This window comes from Mirounga angustirostris, unplaced genomic scaffold (assembly GCF_029215605.1).
Source record: "Mirounga angustirostris isolate CCGP_5_RB_7025 unplaced genomic scaffold, mMirAng1.0.hap1 SCAF_3, whole genome shotgun sequence".
Lineage (NCBI taxonomy): Eukaryota > Metazoa > Chordata > Mammalia > Carnivora > Phocidae > Mirounga > Mirounga angustirostris.
In genome coordinates this window covers 157,027,645-157,046,743 of record NW_026991711.1, presented here as the reverse complement: position 1 = coordinate 157,046,743, position 19,099 = coordinate 157,027,645, and the positions used below count along the sequence as shown (strand labels likewise).

The 19,099-nt window shown below is 40.5% G+C and overlaps 1 pseudogene; it reads left to right on the top strand.

Moving 5' to 3' along the window:
* Nucleotides 1-13,690: 13,690 nt before the first annotated feature.
* On the top strand, nt 13,691-13,769 carry LOC123839948 (U4 spliceosomal RNA; annotated as a pseudogene).
* The last annotated feature ends 5,330 nt before the right edge of the window (nt 13,770-19,099 follow it).

Sequence of the window (19,099 nt, the reverse complement as noted above, 5' to 3'; positions counted from 1 at the left end):
TAAAGGAAAGACTCATCCTTTAAAATGACTACTTTGACATCATTATTGAGAGGGAAGAGCAAGAGATTCATTCATGGCACTGACTTCCTGGTTTTTGTGTCATTTTATTCCTTCTATAACGTTTGACCTCAGTGTACTTCTATTATGATATATTTATCTGCCTTCATTATATTCTTATATTAAAACCTGAAACTCATTTAGTTGGTGAATGTTTTAAATATGCATAATTTCCACCATCCTACTAATGCTCCTGTGAAGTCTTTCTTGGTGTTTTTTATTTCATCCTTTAACTAGAAAGCATTTAACCTCTTTATCAAGGAGGGGGGAAGGTTTTTTTCTACATACTTTATTGATCAAAAATGTTTACCTATTAATGGCTTTTTTTCCTTCTAAATAGACTTTTCTATAGGTACTAGGTTGACTAGTATAACGTTTGTCAACCAGAGTAAATATTGAAATATAATTGAAATGTTAATAATTGAAATGAGAACATCTGAAAAAGATAAAATGATCACATTGATAGAAATCAGCTTCACATATTTCATTGTCTTCATTATTATAGGTTCTCTCAAAAGATTTTTAGTCGCTGATTGTTCATTTAGAAAGGAAAAGCAAGCAGTTTTCCAAAGCATAAACCATTGGAACGATATATATTTCTCTGACAATTTATAATAATCTTATAAAATACTACCTCTTCCTACACAAAATAATGGAGTAGTATAATAATTCATGTCTTGTTGATATTCAGTTGGCATTGGAAAACGGATCCCAAATCCAAATTCTTGAACTTTGTCATGACATTGCCAACACATCCCTCTCCCTGCTTCTACCCCCAAGTTAAATCCTAAATTCTAGCCCAAATAAAGACCTGTTTCTTATTACTATGAGGCTTTTCCTCCAATGTCAAATGAAGTCCTCTTTTAATTGGATTAAAACAATATGAAGGGCATCTTTTTGCAGTAAATAGAGTCAGTTCTAAAGAGACTGAAAGAGGTCAAGAGGCTTCCTACACCTGTTTCTTCCTACACCCACAATCATAGCTTGACTCTCTGTATCTTACTTAGAGGGAAAGGCAAGTTCCAAGAAGAGAAACCCAGCCAATAAAGAGAAGTAAGAGAATATGTTGATATATGAATCTGGATATATAATATATGACTCTGGAGCTGGTTCAGATTGCCCACTCTACGACTTCTCAGGGCAAAGGAGTCCCTTAATGGAAATAGTACTACTGATGAGTCCAGAAAAATGGGGAAGCCCGAAAATGAGATTGTCAAACCTGACTGAGGCTGGGCAGCTCCCCTTATCCCCAAAAGAGAACAAGTTCCTGAACCTGACCAATCTAGATCAGCATTTCTTTTTTGAGGTTGGAATGAGGGAGAATGGAGAGGAGCTATACATTTCCCTTGGGGGCAATTCTATTCTGGAATGATTGGCTTCCCAGACCAAAACAACAAAACAAACCGTTTTTAACTGTTGACTAAAGAACTACTCACCAATTATTGATAATTTACTATTACTCCAGTTTCAGTTAAGAAACCATTTCAAAAAAATTTAAATGTAGTGCCCAATGACCATGATAGAGGATCCTCCAAATATGGAAATGTAGCTGGAAGCCAGCCCTACCAAACAAAATTACTTGGTTGCTTCATTCATTTCTAAGTAATACTTTCATATATCATCAAACTTGGTTTTAATTTGAAAGTAGGAATTTTCCCTTATTAGCTTTAATAACAACTGGTTCCTTGCTCCCCTAAATATTGAAGGAATTTGATGATCCAGTAAGATACCACTTTAATTTTGCCTATTCCCTGAACCGACATTGTGTACCCTGGGGTGTGCATGCATTGGTTTGAAAAGCAATGTCTGTATCATCGGAGTCTCTTCCTCATACAATACTACTGATGATTTGGAGCTAAAATGTTTAGGTTTGCTTTCTCTCGTCTGCAATTAACCTGTCTGTTCTATCACTCATAACAATGTTTAAGGAGGAATGAAGATAACAAGCTGTCTGAATCTTGGAACCAAGCAGGAATGCCAATAGTTTTGTGGCTGGTGTACATGTACAGAGTTTTTCCAACCAGCCATAAAGTTTGGGTGTGGTGATGGTTGGTACACACACGCTACTAACATTTCCTAGCTGACTTTGACCTGTCCTAAGCTAAGGCCCTTAGTTAAGATATAAAACATATTTTAAAAAATATCCCTATTCCTTGGAGAAATGACTGATTCTAGGAAATAGTCAAGATAAGCACCATGTAGTGCTTGAAAGTAGGAAAGTACTTTTTAAAAAAAAAAAGTCCCAAAGATGGGAGTATGTTAAAAGGATACAGGAGCCAACTGAAATGGCTCCAATGGCCAAAGCTAGAACAATTTGAGCAACAAAATAAAGTACTATTGAATTACAACACAAAATGTAAAATAAGTATAAGTCCATACTGATAAATGAATAATTAATAAATAAAGAAGAGACAAATCTTTCATGCACAAGAATTCCAAATAATTTATGTAAAGACTCTACCCTTAAATGTAGGAATGTTCATCATAACCTCCCTCCAAAGAGTACATCACAGAATGCAGGTGGGGGAGAAGAGTAACTTTATAGTGAGGAAACCTGACAAACACTACCTCAGCCAGGTGATCAAGGTCAGTATCAATAGTCATAAGTCATGTGTCTCAAGTAGTATGTCCCCTTGACATGATGTGATAAAAATGGCACCTTACCTCTGTGGTCTTCCCCAAACCCACCACCTCAGTTTAACCATGAGAAAAACATAAGACAAATTCCAGTATAGGAGCCTCTCACAAAATACCTGACCTCTACTTCTCAAAACGATCAAGGTCAAGGTCATCAAAACCAAGAAAAGTCTGAGAAACAGAGAAACACCCAAGGTCAAGAGGAGCTTGGTGAGACATAGTGACTAAATGTAATGTGGTAACCTGGATAGAATTGTGCAATGGAAAAAGGACATTAGGTAAATACTAAGGAAATCTGAATGAAGTATGGACTTTAGTTAATAATAGTGTATCACTATCATACAGGCTTACCTAACATTCATTAATAAATAGGATTTGATGAGAACCTGAGGGCTATTCTTGGATAAAAGGATGAAAGCACCCAAGTTTTAGAGAATGGTGTGAAGCAGTAGCTTTCCCACTGGAGTGTCATGTGGCAATAAAATTCAGTTCCATACACAACCCTTCCGACAATATTTGGTTGGTTGAGCAGGGGAATGGCTTAGGATTGTGAACTTTATGTAGAGGTCACTTTTAGGCAACAGGTTTGAGCAAGGCAGAAGGGCCCACAGTGACTACCAAACAGGCACATTAAGCGACCCACATTGAAATAGCCGTAGCCCCTAACTGACCAACAGGCTACTTTCAACAAGGCACAGTTCCTAAGATTGCCAAAAAGGGAGAATTCCATACGTTCCCATACTTCCTCACTCTGCCCTGTGACTATAGCCCCTCATCACCACCACGTGGCAGACAATCTCTCTTTTGCTGTCTGGCCTGCTACTCCCTTGCAGTGTATTTGATAAACTTCTATCTCTTTGTTCTGCCTTGGGTGAATTTTTTCACTGCCCATGCCACTGGCCCCCATCCAATTGGAATGCATGGGATTAAAAGGAACATTTACTGATAACAACTAGCAAATTATCGTCCATACTTACCATTATTATATGAAATGGAATACAATTTAGCACCCACATAAAGGGAAGGACAATCTCAGAATAAAGAACTCTCTTTTAAATGAATTCATTTATATGAATAATTAGGTTGTATTCTGTTATTTACAACCCAACAGGCCTAACTACTGCATTCTATAAAGTATGAAGCACTATTGCTGGCAATAGAAAGGGCTCAAAAAATGACAGTTATGGGGGCCATTTTCTGATATCTGACCTCCTACATGGGGTGGGCACTTCCTTACCTAAAAGAGTCCTGCTCTGGTTGAAAAGGTGGACTGGTTTTGATGAGGCTTATTCACTGCTCTGCTGCTCTGACCAAAGGCTTAGAAGTTCTTCTCTTTGTTGTGACCCATTTCTCTCTCAGTGGGTCCATTTGTCTCAATCACATTCATGAGCCAGTTGTAGAGTCTGTTCTAACCTTTGAGGAGGCCCCGCTTCTTCACCCACTGTGTGTCCAGATATGAGAGCCACATTTTTGTGTGATACTAGAGACCTGGGAATAGTATCATGTCAGCTTCATCCAAGAAGCAGAAACAAACTCTTGGTCTTTCCTTTTCTGAGGGCTCATGCACCACATGTTAAGGCACCAAGGTATAGTTTATAAAAACATGGCCTTCCTCCACCAGAGTGGCTAAAATTAAAAGGACCAATGATAACAGTTGGCAAGGATATGGAGCAATGGGAATTCTCTGCATTGCGGCTAAGAGTGTAAATTGATGAAATCAGAGAGGGAGACAAACCAGAAGAGACTCTTTTTTTTTTTAAAAGATTTTATTTATTTGTCAGAGAGAGAGACAGAGCACAAGCAGGGGAAGAGGCAGAGGCAGAGGGAGAAGCAGGCTCCCCGCCGAGCAAGGAGCCCGATGTGGGACTCGATCCCAGGACCCCGGGACCATGGCCTGAGCCGAAGGCAGCCGCTTAATTGACTGAGCCACCAGGCATCCCCAGAAGAGACTCTATCATAGGAAACAAACTAAGGGTTGCTGGAGGGGAGGCGGGTAGGGAGATGGGGTAACTGGGTGATGGGCATTAAGGAGGGCACGTGATGTAATGAGCACTGGGTGTTATATACGACTGATGATCACTGAACACTACCTCTGAAACTTTTGAATATATTATATGTTAATTAATAGAATTTAAATTTAATAAAGAGTGTAAATTGATGCAACCACTTTGAAAGAGTGGCAAAACTGATCAAAACTAAAAATATGAATAGCTATGACCAGCAATTTCACTTCTGAGTGTATGCCCAATAGAAATGAGTGCCTATGTCCACCAAAACACATATCCAAGAATATACATAGCACTTTTCTAATAACATTGGAAATAACGCAAATGTCAATCAACATTAGAATAAATAAATTGTGATTATATTAATTCATTGGAATATAACTCAAAGATGAAAAAGAATCAATTACTACTGTAAGCAACAACACGGATGAATCTTGCAGGCAAAAGCCCAATACCAAAGAAGGCATATCATAGGATTCCATATATATATATATATATATGGCTTGAAAATGGGCAGCAGGAGCCTGTCATGACAGAAGTCAAAAATAATGGTAGACTTGGGAATATTGACTGAAAGGAAGTACAGAGGAACCTCTGGTGGGCTAAAAATGTCCTATTTTTTTTATCTGGATGGTGGTTACAAGGATGCATATCTATTTAGATTTTATCAAGCTATATACTTAAAATATGAGCAATTCTTATATGTAAGTTATAGGCTAATATAAAAACAAAAAAATTAAAATCTAATTTGATTAAAACAAAACATGGTCTTGAAATATAACAAATCTATCTCCATATCCTGGCTCTGCCACTTATTGGTTGAATGACCTTTAGCAATTTCACCAATATGACTCTCACTTTTTTCATTTGTAGGATAGGGATAATGCCTTTCTGATGCAGTGCTTTTTATGTTAAATGAGATCATGTGAATCTAACACACTGCTTTGCATTTGGTAAGTTCTCAGTATATTTACTCTCCTTTCCCCTTCTGTTCTGGTTGACTGGCCTCACCGTTCTTATGTATTGTCTTTAGGAAGGCACCAAATCTCAGGCCTATTTTGGGGAAAGGTGATTGACCTACCCTAACCCAAAAAGTAACTCAGCCTCTCCTAGAACAGATTACCATATCACCTATTTCCTCAGATTCCTTTGGAAACTCTTCGGGGAATGATTCACTCATCTGTCCATCCATCCATCCATCCATCCATCCATCCATCCATCCATCTATCCATCCATCCAATCAATACTTACTGAGTTGCTACTTTGTGCTGGGCACCACCATAGGTGCTGGGGAAATACTGGTGAAAAAGCAGACACAGTTCCTGTCCTTGGGAATTTACAATCTCGTGAGGAAGACAGGCAGTAAACAAATAAATCCATCATTATTAATTATGACAAAAAGTGCTATAAAGATCAGGGCCGCAATGGACAGGGAAAGCCTCTCAGAGGATGTAACATCTAAAGTGAGAACTGAAAGTAGAAAAACAGGCAGTCATTGGAAGATCAGAGGGAAAACTCCTGCACTATCCTATCATTGAAGTCTTGTAACATCCAAAATAATTACATAGTAAACATAAAAGACATACTCAACGCCAACGAGAATATTCTCACATGTGAACGCCTGCTGTAACATCTAGTCTGCTTCTCAGAAGAGTTTTTTTGCATACTTCCTGTTTCTTAAAAGTGAGACTACCAGATAAGTAGCTTTCCACTACAGTAATACAAACTCATTTGTATAATGAGTTATGGAGATAGGACATTTGGGAAATAAGAAATGAGAACAGGTAACCTACTGCTTAGGGTGTAGTGCAGTATACTGAAAAGGCCATGGGATTTGTTGTCTGAGTTCAAACTCTGTCTCCACTTCTAACTGTATGACCTCAAGCAGGTCACTTAACTTCTCTGAATCTGAGTTTCCTCATCTGAGAAATAATAATAAAGACTATTTCAAGGTTATGTTCAATAATTAAATAAAATGCATATACATAGCATCTTGCATGAAAAATTATGATCATGCTTTAGTTAAAACATTCCCGTGATGTCACTACAAAAACTTTAATCCTTTGTGCTTATGTAATCTCACAACAGAAATGTCAACTTTTAAAAACAGGTACACTCCTTTCTCTTAAATATCTTCTGTGAACCTCAGCTATTGATTTGGAATTCTTGGTTCCTATTACTTTGGGTGGTAAATCATTCTTGATTTTCCTAATTCCCCCGACCCCAAACTGCCCAGGCGATCCAGGGCAGCAGTGGGGAGTGAGCATGGCTCAGCCAGTTGGGAACACAGGAACACTAAGTTTTGGGGTGATACCCGTGCTGTATGTGATTGCAGACAAAATGGCCACGGGGCTCAGCCCGACTTGCCATCCTGACTTTGGGCCCTCCTGACAAATTACAGCCTCGTTTCCTTCCCTGTTGTCCAAAGTTGCTCCATGGTAGGGCCTCCTATAATGTCTCAGAGAAAGAGTGGGGGTGGGAGAGGACAGAAAGCAGGTCAGATCATTTTGTTCGTTGGATTTCCTCTCTCTTAGGGGTTGCCCCAGAGGATAATACAATCTTCACTTCTAGACTAGAGCCCAGACCTCAGTTGGAAAAGTCACGCTCAGAGTCTTTTTTCTCATTTGTAAAATGGGATAACACAAGCCTTGCTTACAGTAACCTCAGGATGGTTGAGGCTCAGATAAAATATACCATGTGAAAGGTCCACGTTAACTAAAATGCTATACAGACTTTGAGTGCTATTAATATTAATAAATTCTGTGCCACATTCAGCATACATGGCTGCCTTAGAAGCCTTTTAGACCTGCGTGGGACTGAGCTACTAGAAGGGGGTTTTTCTAGGTCAGTGAGTAATGGACAGTGTCCCAAAGGTATTGCCTAATTTTACTTTGAAAGAGCAATCTTCTCAGAGATAAACTTCATAGTGAGAAGAACTTAAAGCCTGTAAGATTAAAAGATAATTAAAAACTATACAAAACTGGCCTATTCTGATAAATTGTATAACGTATTTGGGCAAATCTAAATGTGTTATTGACCTAGGTTAAACTGAGCAAGATTCACTGAAGAAATGGGAACAGATTAAATCTTTATTTCTGCAATTTCCTGTTCTTAGCAAGTAGAGAGAAAGACAAATACGCTGGGTGAGAGACAGGAAGACACTAAGACAAATGATTTTATGCCTGTGCAGCTTCTCTCAAGATAATCATGGGCAAAGTGTTTTTTTAAGAAAAACCCTCATTTTAAAAGATGCACCCCCCAATTTTAGACTTGCAAAAAACAGGTTATCATTGGTTATCACATATGCCTGCTTTTTTATTTCTCAACCTGTTTCAAGGTGAGGTGTGCTGATTTATGCTTTTCTGTTGACTTCTCCTATAAACAAAACTTTCCTCTGAGAACTTAACTGTGGAGATATCAGAATCCAGATCCAAGAACCCCTAAATAAACTCAAACCTGGACAAAGAGCATGAAAGCGGGAAAAAGGACAGGTTGCTCTCCTTGTGTGTTTTTCCTGGATTATTTCAAGGCACTACTTCAAAGGATCCTTAATCAGAGGTAGTATTTCAATTGCAGAAGAAGATACTTTGTCGAGTCGAAATTAATTTAAGTCCCTAAAAATCTGAGTTAGCATGAAATGGAAAGATCTGCAGGGCTTAACTGGCCTACAAACTTTTCACCTTTAAAGTCTAGCAAGAAAATGACCAGAATAAAAGATTTTAAAATTTGTTTGCAAAATTGTAGAAAGCAGAACCATTCCAGGCCCTAGGAGCTCAAGTAGAAAAAGCATTATATTTTATATATCCCATAAAATAATAATGAAAAGTAACCTCATAGGAACCAGTTCCAAAATCCTTTCTGGACAATTTGGTATGTTTGAAAGCCTGGGTGCTGTTCATGGCTTTTTGAGGCACTCTGTAAAACAAGATCCTCTCAAATGTGTTAGAACATTTCTGTTTTGATTGGCTCAGAACTGCTGGAGGGACTTGCAATGATTTATAATGAACTAAGCACATGGCATGGTGTCATCACTCATTTTCTTCAGAGCCTCTTGCCCATTTATAGAAATTGCATCACTGGGAAGTAACACAATGAAAATCTTACACTGTGCTGGTTAAAAGTTGGATCACAATTCCAAAATCTAGGTAAAAGTTTATGGCTAGAGTAGAAGGCCAACATTTTTTTTTTTTTCATCTTTCAAGATGCTAAGCATTTAATTTATTTATGTAGTTACTTGTTTTCTATAGCAGATAAAGCAAAAGGTAAGTTTATTTCACTTTTTCTTTCCTTTAGTTAACCTTGGTTCGTTTGTGGAATTCCAGGAAGGCTGATGTTAAAATAAATCAAGATCTATAACTACAGAAGTTAACTCAGAAACCAGTTCTTGGTATGATTGGTCAGAGTTATTAACTGCAAGCAATTAAGCATTTCTGAATGACAGAAGCTACCAAAGGAACATATTTAAAGGATATTGTGTAGCTCATAGAAGAGAGATCTGGGCTGGAGAACCAGGGTCAGGACAAGATAACCAGGAACAATATCCAAAATCACATCCGCGGATTTTTCAGGTGAAGACACCACTCCTGTCTCCAGATGGGATTCTAGGCTGTAGTTTGAGCCGTGGACGCCACTAACAGTGGACAAAGGAGAGGCCACGAGAAGTACCGATTCCGGGACCTGATTTCCCTGCCACTTCTCCTTCTGTCACCGAGTTGCTCCTGGCGCCACCCTCACTTGCTCTAGATCGAGGCTCAAGTATATACAGGTGGTTAATAGAACCTAGAGTAACTGCTCCTGCCCGAGCTGTATTTTGGTTATCTCCTTTGATCTCAAAGATTATTTCTGGCTTTAATTTCTGATTCTATAATTCTAAATATGGATATTTTAAGCAATGACAGAGTCATTCATTCTTTTAAACAACTATTTTATTTTAGAACAGTTTAGATTTACAGAATTATTGCAAAGATAGTTCAGAGACTACCCCACAGCCAGTTTCCCCTAGCAGTATCTTACATTAGTAGGATACATTTGTCATAATTAATGAACTGATATCAATTAGCTGATATTAATTCATATTGTTAACTAAAGTTCATACTTTATTCAGTTATTGTTCAATGTCATATCCCATCCAGGATACCACAATTAGTCATCACGTTGCCTTAGATACCACTTGATTGTGACTGTTTCTCAGACTTCCCTTGTTTTTGATGACTTTGACAGTTTTAAGGAGACCAGGCCAGATATTTTGTAGGTTGTCCCTCAACTGGGATTTGTCTGATGTTTTTCTCATGGGTAAATGGGGCTTATGGGTTTTGAAGAGGAAGACGACAGAGGCAAATTATCATTCTCTTTTTTTTTTTTTAAGATTTTATTTACTTATTTGACAGAGAGAGAGAGAGAGAGAGAGAGCGCGCACAAGCAGGGGAAGCGGCAGGCAGAAGGAGAAGCAGGCTCTCCGCAGAGCAGGGAGCCCAACACAAGGCTCGATCCCAGGACCCCGGGATCATGACCCGAGCCAAAGGCAGCTGCTTAACCGACTGAGCCACCCAGGCGCCCCTATCATTCTCTTTATATCATATTAAGGGTAGGTGTTGTTAATGTGACCTGTGATTATTTGTTAACTTTGATCACCTGGCTTGAAGTAGGTGATTGTCACCTGGCTGTTGGAAGTTTTTCACTATACTTTTTTCCCCACCTTTCCACACTGTCCTTTTTGGAAGAGTGTGACTATGCATAGCCCACACTTAAGGAGGGGGGAGTTCACTCCACCAACTTGAAGAGTAGTTATATAAATTATTCATAATTCTTCTGTAGGAAAGATTTATTTATTTATTTATTCAATCTTTTTTTATATTAGTATGTACTCATGCACATCTATGTTACTCTTTGATGTATAATCCAACACTACTTTATTTATTTAACACAGTTGCTCAAATTGTCCCAGCTTTGGTCATTGGGAGCTCTTTCAGTTGGCTCCTGGGTCCCTTTGACACACCCCCATCAGTGTGTGGTGGTTTTGTTTATTTGTTGGAATTTCCTTCTTTCTGGCATTACACAATGTTCCAGGCCCATCTGTATGTTTCCTTCCCCATTCCTAGAAACATGAATTTCTCTAAGGAGTCTTGGTTCCTTTTATTAGAGAATGGTATTGGAGAGCAAGGCCTGAGTGGTAGGCGTGTTTATTGTTACTGTCATTGCTTCTACATGCTCTGACACATATCTATAATATCTATAAATATTTCTATAGGTAAACATCTGCATCTATATGAAGTTCAACATTGTTCATACCAATGTCTCTAACTTTAATCCATTGGCACATGGATCATTCTAGCCACCTCCTCTTGCATTTGTTATATATTTGTAAGGTTATTTTAAAAATGAAAAAATTTTGGAATGGTAGTTGTGAGAAGAAACAAAAAGATGAAAAGATCAGGGACTCCAGGAGCTAAGGTGAATTAAACACCCAAGAACCCTCTACTCTATCTATATCTATTGTTAATAACCACAGTTATTAAATACCCACAGTAAAAGGCCAGATAGTAGAGGGTGAGCTTGAATTCTGGCTCCACTAGTGACTTAGATTATATAACTTCCCTGTCCCTTAGTTTTTTTTCTTTGAGAGAGGAAAACTTGGTACTTTGCTTATAGGAGTGTGAGGATTAAATGAGTAAACACAAATAGCACATTTAGAACAATGCCAGGCTCATTATTTATAACCTAATGTTAGTCTTACCCTGTGGGGTATATTATCATTTCCATTTTACAGATGAAAAGAAACAGAGGCATGGAGGTATTATAACCTGCTCAAGGTCTCACAGCTAGTAATATGTGCCCTTTAAAGTGTTTCTAAACAGCTCTATACTTACATCTCTTTTTGTGAAAGTGAAGCTATGAAATGCTATTCTATATATCTAGAGGTAAGGCTAACTATAGCAAAAACTCAAGGAAGCTTTGAATATCCTCAGTGTTCGGGATGTTGTGATCATCATTAATGTTACCATTTCCCAAATTACCAACAGTTTTGTGCCACGAAAGCACTCAGCTAGTGGAGTAGATTGGCCTCTCAGTGCTCAGGCTGTCACCTCAGGCCAGTTGAGGCAAGGACCCTCCCCAGCAAGGTAAGAGGGACTGACAGATTAAACTCCCCAGCAAGGGAGTTGGCAGAGGTTAGAAGCTGGCTCTGCCTTACCTCTACCTATTGCTCCCTGACTCGGTGAAGGCTTCCTGGAAGCGTTACTACTTCTCACCTGTTGTGTGCTCTGGGGAATGGGACATCAGCTCACGGTTCATAGAATATGCCATTGGTAGAGGAGGTTTCCTAGGAGAATAAAAAGAAAGGAGATTTTAGGGGCAGAACCAGAAGACGTTTATCTACTCAAATCAAATAAGTGACAATCTTACACCCTACATTTATTTCTTTGTTCTAGTCAATATCTACTTCCTTTTAGGCACTAGTGACTCTTAATTTCTTTATTGCACACAGCCCTAGATGTCAACATTTGTTGACTCTACAGCTTCATTTTGAACCTGGGTGTCTTCACCAGGTGGATGCTGAAGGCGGAAGCAGCCACCTCCCTCTCCTCTTTCCTTATCAGATATTTTACCATATTTTCCCCCCAATCATTTCTCTTAGCATCAATCCTAAGAGGTGAGGGAAACCATGAGTATCTTATAAAGTCATTAGACAGACATTCAATTAGGACCTACTATGTCTCAAGCATTTTGCTAGTCACGAGGTGCAGCAGTGAGCCAGATATATGTAGCCCTCCTCTTCGGAGAGCCTGCAGACCCCTGGAAATGAAAAACCTCTCGTGAACTGAAGGCGTACCCTTGTCCAGCAATGGGCTCCGTGTACACTATCGTATTTAAATCTCACAGAAGGAGCTGTTATTATTATCCTCATTTTACAGATGAGGAAACTGAGGGTTGCCCAAAGTCACACAACTGGAACTGGGCAGAACTGAGACACGAAAGCAGGTCTGCCTGATGCCACACACCTAACCACGCATACATCCTCTCTCTCGCAGCCACCAGGAGCCAGGACCTCAGGGTTCCGTTCATGGCTGGAGGGTAGCAGCTCTTCTCCAACTTTGCTGCAGTTTCTACTGAATGCTTTGATTTGCAAATATGAAGGATTCTCTGAAGCACAGCATTAAGCAAATTGTGGTAGTCAGCTGGTAGAGGACAGCTGCAGACCAGAAAATGTGGCCGGATGCTCTGGGGTGGGGGTGGGGGGGCTGATGGATGTGCAGTGAGGCAGTGCCAAGTGGTGACGGGCCAAGGTAAGGGGGACTGACAGATGAAACCGCCTAGACCCCAGACCAAGTGGAAGGAACCCTCAGATATTCTAGAACATACTGTCTTTATCAGGTTAGCAAGTACAACTAGGATATAAGTATGTTCTTCTCTGCCCACGTCACTCAAGTGATGATTCAAATAAATTAAAAAATCTGGGTCCCCCCCCCCTGAAGTATGGCTGAGGTAATGGCATAGAAAGACCTCGGGACTAAGGATCAGGAGACCTAACTTCTTGTCCAGATACACACCAACTGGTTCAGTGGTGTGCTCTTCTGCTAGCCCCTTAACTTCTCTCATTCTGGGTTGTCTCCCTTCTAAAACAAGGGGATTGGGCTACTGAGCCTCACAGATTTTTGATATTTCCAACTGCCCTGGTGCTATGAGTTACTGAGCACCTCCAGTGTGCCTAGTACCACATTAAACAATCTGAGGTTTAGAAGCAACTGGAAGGCACAGGGCTAGCCCTGGACCTGCACCGTCCAATGCAGTAGCCACCAACCACATGCGGCTGTGGAACACTTGACACGTGGTTGCTGGGACCTCATCACAGTTTTACTTCATTTTGATTAAATCTGAATTAAGAAACCGATCCTGCACTCAGGTACTGAAAACTTTTATGTTTGAAACAACATACGGATGTGATTTTTCTTCTCTCAACAGTGAATTTTGTGCAATCTAAATACAGTGTTTCCAGCTTTGCGCAGTGGCAGTATCGTAGCCAATGAGGTTTATCCGAGGTGGGATTATTGCTAATTGAAAACTAAATACAGTGTTTCCAGTGAAAATGTAGTATCCAAATTAGAATGCGTGGTGTAAAATACACCAGATTTAAGACAATGTGAAAAAAAAAGGTTGTAAAATATCTCATTAATAATTTCATATTGGGGGCGCCTGGGTGGCTCAGTTGGTTAAGTGTCCGCCTTCAGCTCAGGTCATGATCTCAGGGTCCTGGGATCGAGCCCCGCACTGGGCTCCCTGCTCAGCAGAGAGCCTGCTTCTCCCTGTCCCACTCCCCTGCTTGTGCTCTCTCTCTCTGTCAAATAAGTAAATAAAATCTTTTTTTAAAAATAATTTTATATTGATTACATGTTGACATGACAATATTTTGGACATACTGGGTTAAGTGAAATATATTATTAAAATTAATTTCACCTGTTTTTCTTACTTTTTAAATATAACTACTAGAACATTTAAAATGACATATGTGGCTTGCATGACACTTCTTTTTGATGATTTCGGAAGTTTATACTCTAACAACTATGGTGTGGTGGGTGGTTTGATTAGCAACCTAGATCATCAGTCATAGGTGCTGTGGAGAAAAGACTAGTATCGCCCTTTGAGGAAAAGAATAACATCACCCTGCACCAGTCTGAGTCATTATTCTCATCAGGAAAGACTTGCCCCAATTACCTTTGTTAACAGGGTTTGTTTTAAGAGAGCCAGGGGATGTGAGGACTCTGTGGTCCCCAGGGCTTCCCAAACTGGGATGCGCTGTAGGCACCATGGATAAAGCACTGTGACTTATCCATCTGAGTACACCCAGCACTCCTCCCTCTTTGTGGACTAGCCGGTGTCCATGCAGCGTGAGTACCCCTGTTGGGTGGAGGTTTGAGCCAAGCCCCTTCAGAGGCTACTGCCCCCTGCTTGTGTCTGGCTGCCTTTAGCCTGGCCACAATTTTCTGGTTGATTCAGTTGGAGACAGGTAGTAGTGTCTGTTTGGTTCTTGCCACATGGATTAAACTGTAGGATCTTGACACAAAAATAACTGGCAAGGCTTTCTTCAGAAGGAGCATATATCAATGGCAGGAGTTTTGAATTCGGGCCTTCTTCACTGTGTAAAATTCCACCCTCCTCTGCATCTGTAGGGAATAAATGTGCTATCAGGGAGGATATGTCCAAATATCCCTGGTCAGTATGTGTTCAGCTTGTGGTGATGGACCTGGTGTGATTGGGGAGGGTCAATTTCCCTGGGCACATTGTGGTGAATATCGTGGCACGAAAAGAAAGGACCACTGGCCTTGGTCACAGATGGTGATTCATTTGCAACGACTGGGAAGGACCACTGTATTAGCCTGCTAGAGCTGCCGTAACAAATACCTCAGAATGGATGGCCTAAACAACAGAAGTTTATTTTCTCACAGTTCTGCAGGCTAGAAGTCCAAGGATCAAGGTATCAGCAGGCTTAGTTTCTTCTGAGGTCTCTCTCCTTTGCTTGCAGATGACTGCCTTCTCTCTGTGTCCTCACATGGTCATCCCTCAGTCTGTGTTGTAATCTCTCTTTTTAAAATTATTTTTTAAATAGAGACATAATTGACAGGTAATATTATATTAGTTTCAGGTATACAACATAATGATTTGATATTTTATACATTGCAAAATAATCACAATAAGTCTAGTTAACATCCATCCCCTTACATGGTTACAAATACATATTTTTCCTAGTGATGAGGACTTTTAAGATCTATTTTCTTAGTACCTTTCAAATATGCAAGACAGTATTATTAACTATAGTCATCATGCTGTACATTATATCTCCATGACTTAATTATTTTATAACTGGAAGCTTCTACCTTTTGACCCCCTTCACCCATTTCTCCCACCTCTCTCACCCCCATCTCTGGAAACCACCACTCTGTTGTCTATCTATGAGCTTGGTTTTTCATTTTGTTTTGCTTTTAATTCCACATATAAGTGAGATCATACGGTACTTGTTTTTCTCTGTCTTATTTCACTTTGCACTTATTTCATCTTGAGGTCCATTTCATTGTTGCAAATGGTAAGATTTCATTCCTTTTTATGCCTGAATAGTATTACCTTGTAGATGTATCACAATTTCTTTATCCATTCATCCATTGATGGACAATTAGGGTGTTTCCATATCTTGGCTACTATAAATAATGCTGCAGTGAACATGGGAGTGAAGATATCTTTCTGAGTTGATGTTTTTGTTTTCTTTGGATAAATACCTAGAAGAGGAATTACTGGATCATATAGTAGTTATATTTTAATTTTTTGAGGAACCTCCATACTTTTCCATAGTGGCTGCACCAAATTACACAGGTTCCCCTTTCCCCACATCCTCACTAACACTTGCAATTTTTTTGTCTTTTTGATAATTACCATTCTAACAGGTATGAGGTGACATCTCATTGTGGTTTCAATTTACATTTCCTGGTGATTAGTGATGTTGAGCATCTTTTTATTTACCTGTTGGCCACCTGTATGACTTCTTTGGGAAAATGTCTGTTCAGATCTACTGCCCAATTTAAAATCAGATTGTTTGTTTTTTGCTCTGAGGTTGTGTGAGCTCTTTATATATTTTGAATGTTAACAGCTTGCCAGACCTATGATTTGCAAATATTTCCTCCCATTTCAGTAGGTTGCCTTTTCATTTTATTTGATGGTGTAATCTCTTCATCCTGGATTACCACTTACCTATATAATCTCATTTTACCTTAATTATCTCTTTAAAGGCCTGATCTCCAAATACAGTCACATTCTGAGGTACTGGGGGTTAGAACTTCAGCATATGAATTTGGCGGGTACACAGCCCATAGCAACCACCATCCTTGGTCAGTATGTGGCATTTGAGGATCAACTTAATGAACTGCATGGTCAGATGCAATGCCCACGAAATGACCATTAGGTCACATGAAGATTTCCTACTCAAGGGAATGAGAACAAGACATGCACCTTTGACAAGGCTATGAATGACTTTAGGTAAATGCAATTAGATGGAGGGACATAACTGACTCCTGAATTCTATTGCCAGTCTGCTTCTCAACACCAGGTATTCCTCGTTACTTGAACCACAGTGCCTGAGGCCAAGCAAGTGTAGTTGAATGTCCTTGGGATAATGTGCTAAATCCTGGCTGGCAAATCTGACATCAGGCACAAGGGTTAAGAATCTATTTAGGGGGGCGCCTGGGTGGCTCAGTTGGTTAAGCGACTGCCTTCGGCTCAGGTCATGATCCTGGAGTCCCTGGATCGAGTCCCGCATCGGGCTCCCTGCTCGGCAGGGAGTCTGCTTCTCCCTCTGACCCTCCTCCCTCTCATGCTCTCTGTCTCTCATTCTCTCTGTCTCAAATAAATAAATAAAATCTTAAAAAAAAAAAAAAAGAATCTATTTAGGGGCATAAGACAAACACATGGAACAAGTATAATGTGAGCCCTGCACCGAGCGACGTAAGGCAAAGAGGTGATCAGGCTGAGAGTGGAAAGGAGAAATCAGCAAAGATTTCTGATTTCTGGAGAGGGTAGCCTTCTTATAGTTGGAAATTGGTGAACATGTACTGATGAGGAGGATGGTGAAAATCTGGAGCCAAGGCAGGGGCAGGAAATGCAAGATATGAAAAGATCCTCTAGAAGCTGATGGTTAGAGCACAGAGTTTGTGAGTAAGGAGGGTTGGTTTAAAGCAGTGATGGAGAAAGGTCTGCCTCTAGGTGTGAAGTGATATGGGACTGGGTAAGTGACAGAGGAGAAGGCAGATTGAGTGTGTGGAGATTAAGAGCTGGCAATTGATCAAATGCTGTAATTGAGGAGGTCTAGCATTACACACAGATACACAGACACACACACACACATACACACACACATACACACACACACACACCAAAAGTCACTATGATGATATCCGCGATTCCCAGAGGTTACTGGTTCCAGTGCTGGTACTGAGACCTCTGGGATGACACCCCAGTGTTCATAAAAAAAAAAAAGATGGCAACAGTCTTATTGGTTTGTGAACTCTTAGATGACGATAGCTGAAAAGTCCATTTTAACATGAGGCGTTTTGTTTCCATGCTAACCATAGACTTCTCTAGTCAGTTCAATTGTTAGCAGCAAGAAACTAGATAGATAGAAGCAGTATTCTCCAAGTGACACATTAAACTGGGATGAGTCAGTTAAGTAACAACAAGCAGACTTCATTAAATGACTAAAAGGCATTTTATGCATTTATCTTAAGAAAAATATATTATGGAAGAGTCAACAGATGGCTTCATGGGAATTTGCTTGGCTTACTGGGATAGAACAAGAAAACCTCCTCTTTAAATGTTGACTGGGGGCTCCTGGGCAGCTCAGTTGGTTAAGTGGCTGACTCTTGATTCCAGCTTAGGTCATGATCTCAGGGTCCTTGGATAAGTCCCATGTTGGGCTCAACACTCAGCGGGGAATCTGCTTGAGAATTCTCTTTCCCTCGCCCTCTGCCCCTTCTCATGCTCACAGGCTTTCTTTCTCTAGAATAAATAAATCTTAAATAAGTAAATAAATGTTGGCTGAATGTTACAGCCTTTTGAAAGAGAACTATTTCTCTCCCAATATATTTTCCTAGTAATCTTCTACAATTACTGTAAATATACTCTGCAACAAATCGTAGATTATAAATATTTTTAAAAATTCAGTTGTGTCTTGCACAGAACTTTCAACCTTTTCATTCTGTTCAAGGGACGACAGATCCTGAATAGCTGCTGTGCGCTTTCACCTCTCCTCTTAGCACTCTGTATGCAAAATCAGCAATTCATCCCATTCGCACTTTCCTTAAACTGCCTTCAGCCAGGCCTCAGGAGTCAGCCTCCTCGAGTGAACTTCAGTAGTGGGGCTCAGGCTCCATAAATCCCCAAGTGATGTTGATGCTTGCCAACTTGAAGCAAACCGGGTCTCCACTTGCAGGGTGGTTTCAAGTCACGGGGAAGTTGACTAGGAAGAGTTAGAAAGCAAGTCTCTGGTAGGCACAGAAGTTTGGGAATGCGTGAACAGCTGGGACTATTTCTTCCTCTTCCCAGTTTGCACATATTCACTCTGAAGGCAGGGAATGGGGCACCCAGTCGAAGTTACAGTCCTGCGCTCAGCCCTGGCAGCCAGCGCCCGTCTCCCCCATCCCTCGCCTTAATTACCCCTGCGCCCCACCTGCTCCGCGGCTCCGCCCAGCCTTCGGCCGCACCGGCCACACCCTCTCACTGCTCTGGCCCCCCCCAGCCCCGCCCCTCAGCACGCGCCGCGGCCGGCGCCCCGCCCCGCCCGTCACGTGACAGCCACGCCCTCCGTGCGCGCTCGGACTGGCTCTCCCGGCCGAGGGGGTGGGTTCTAGCTTACAGCCCTGCCC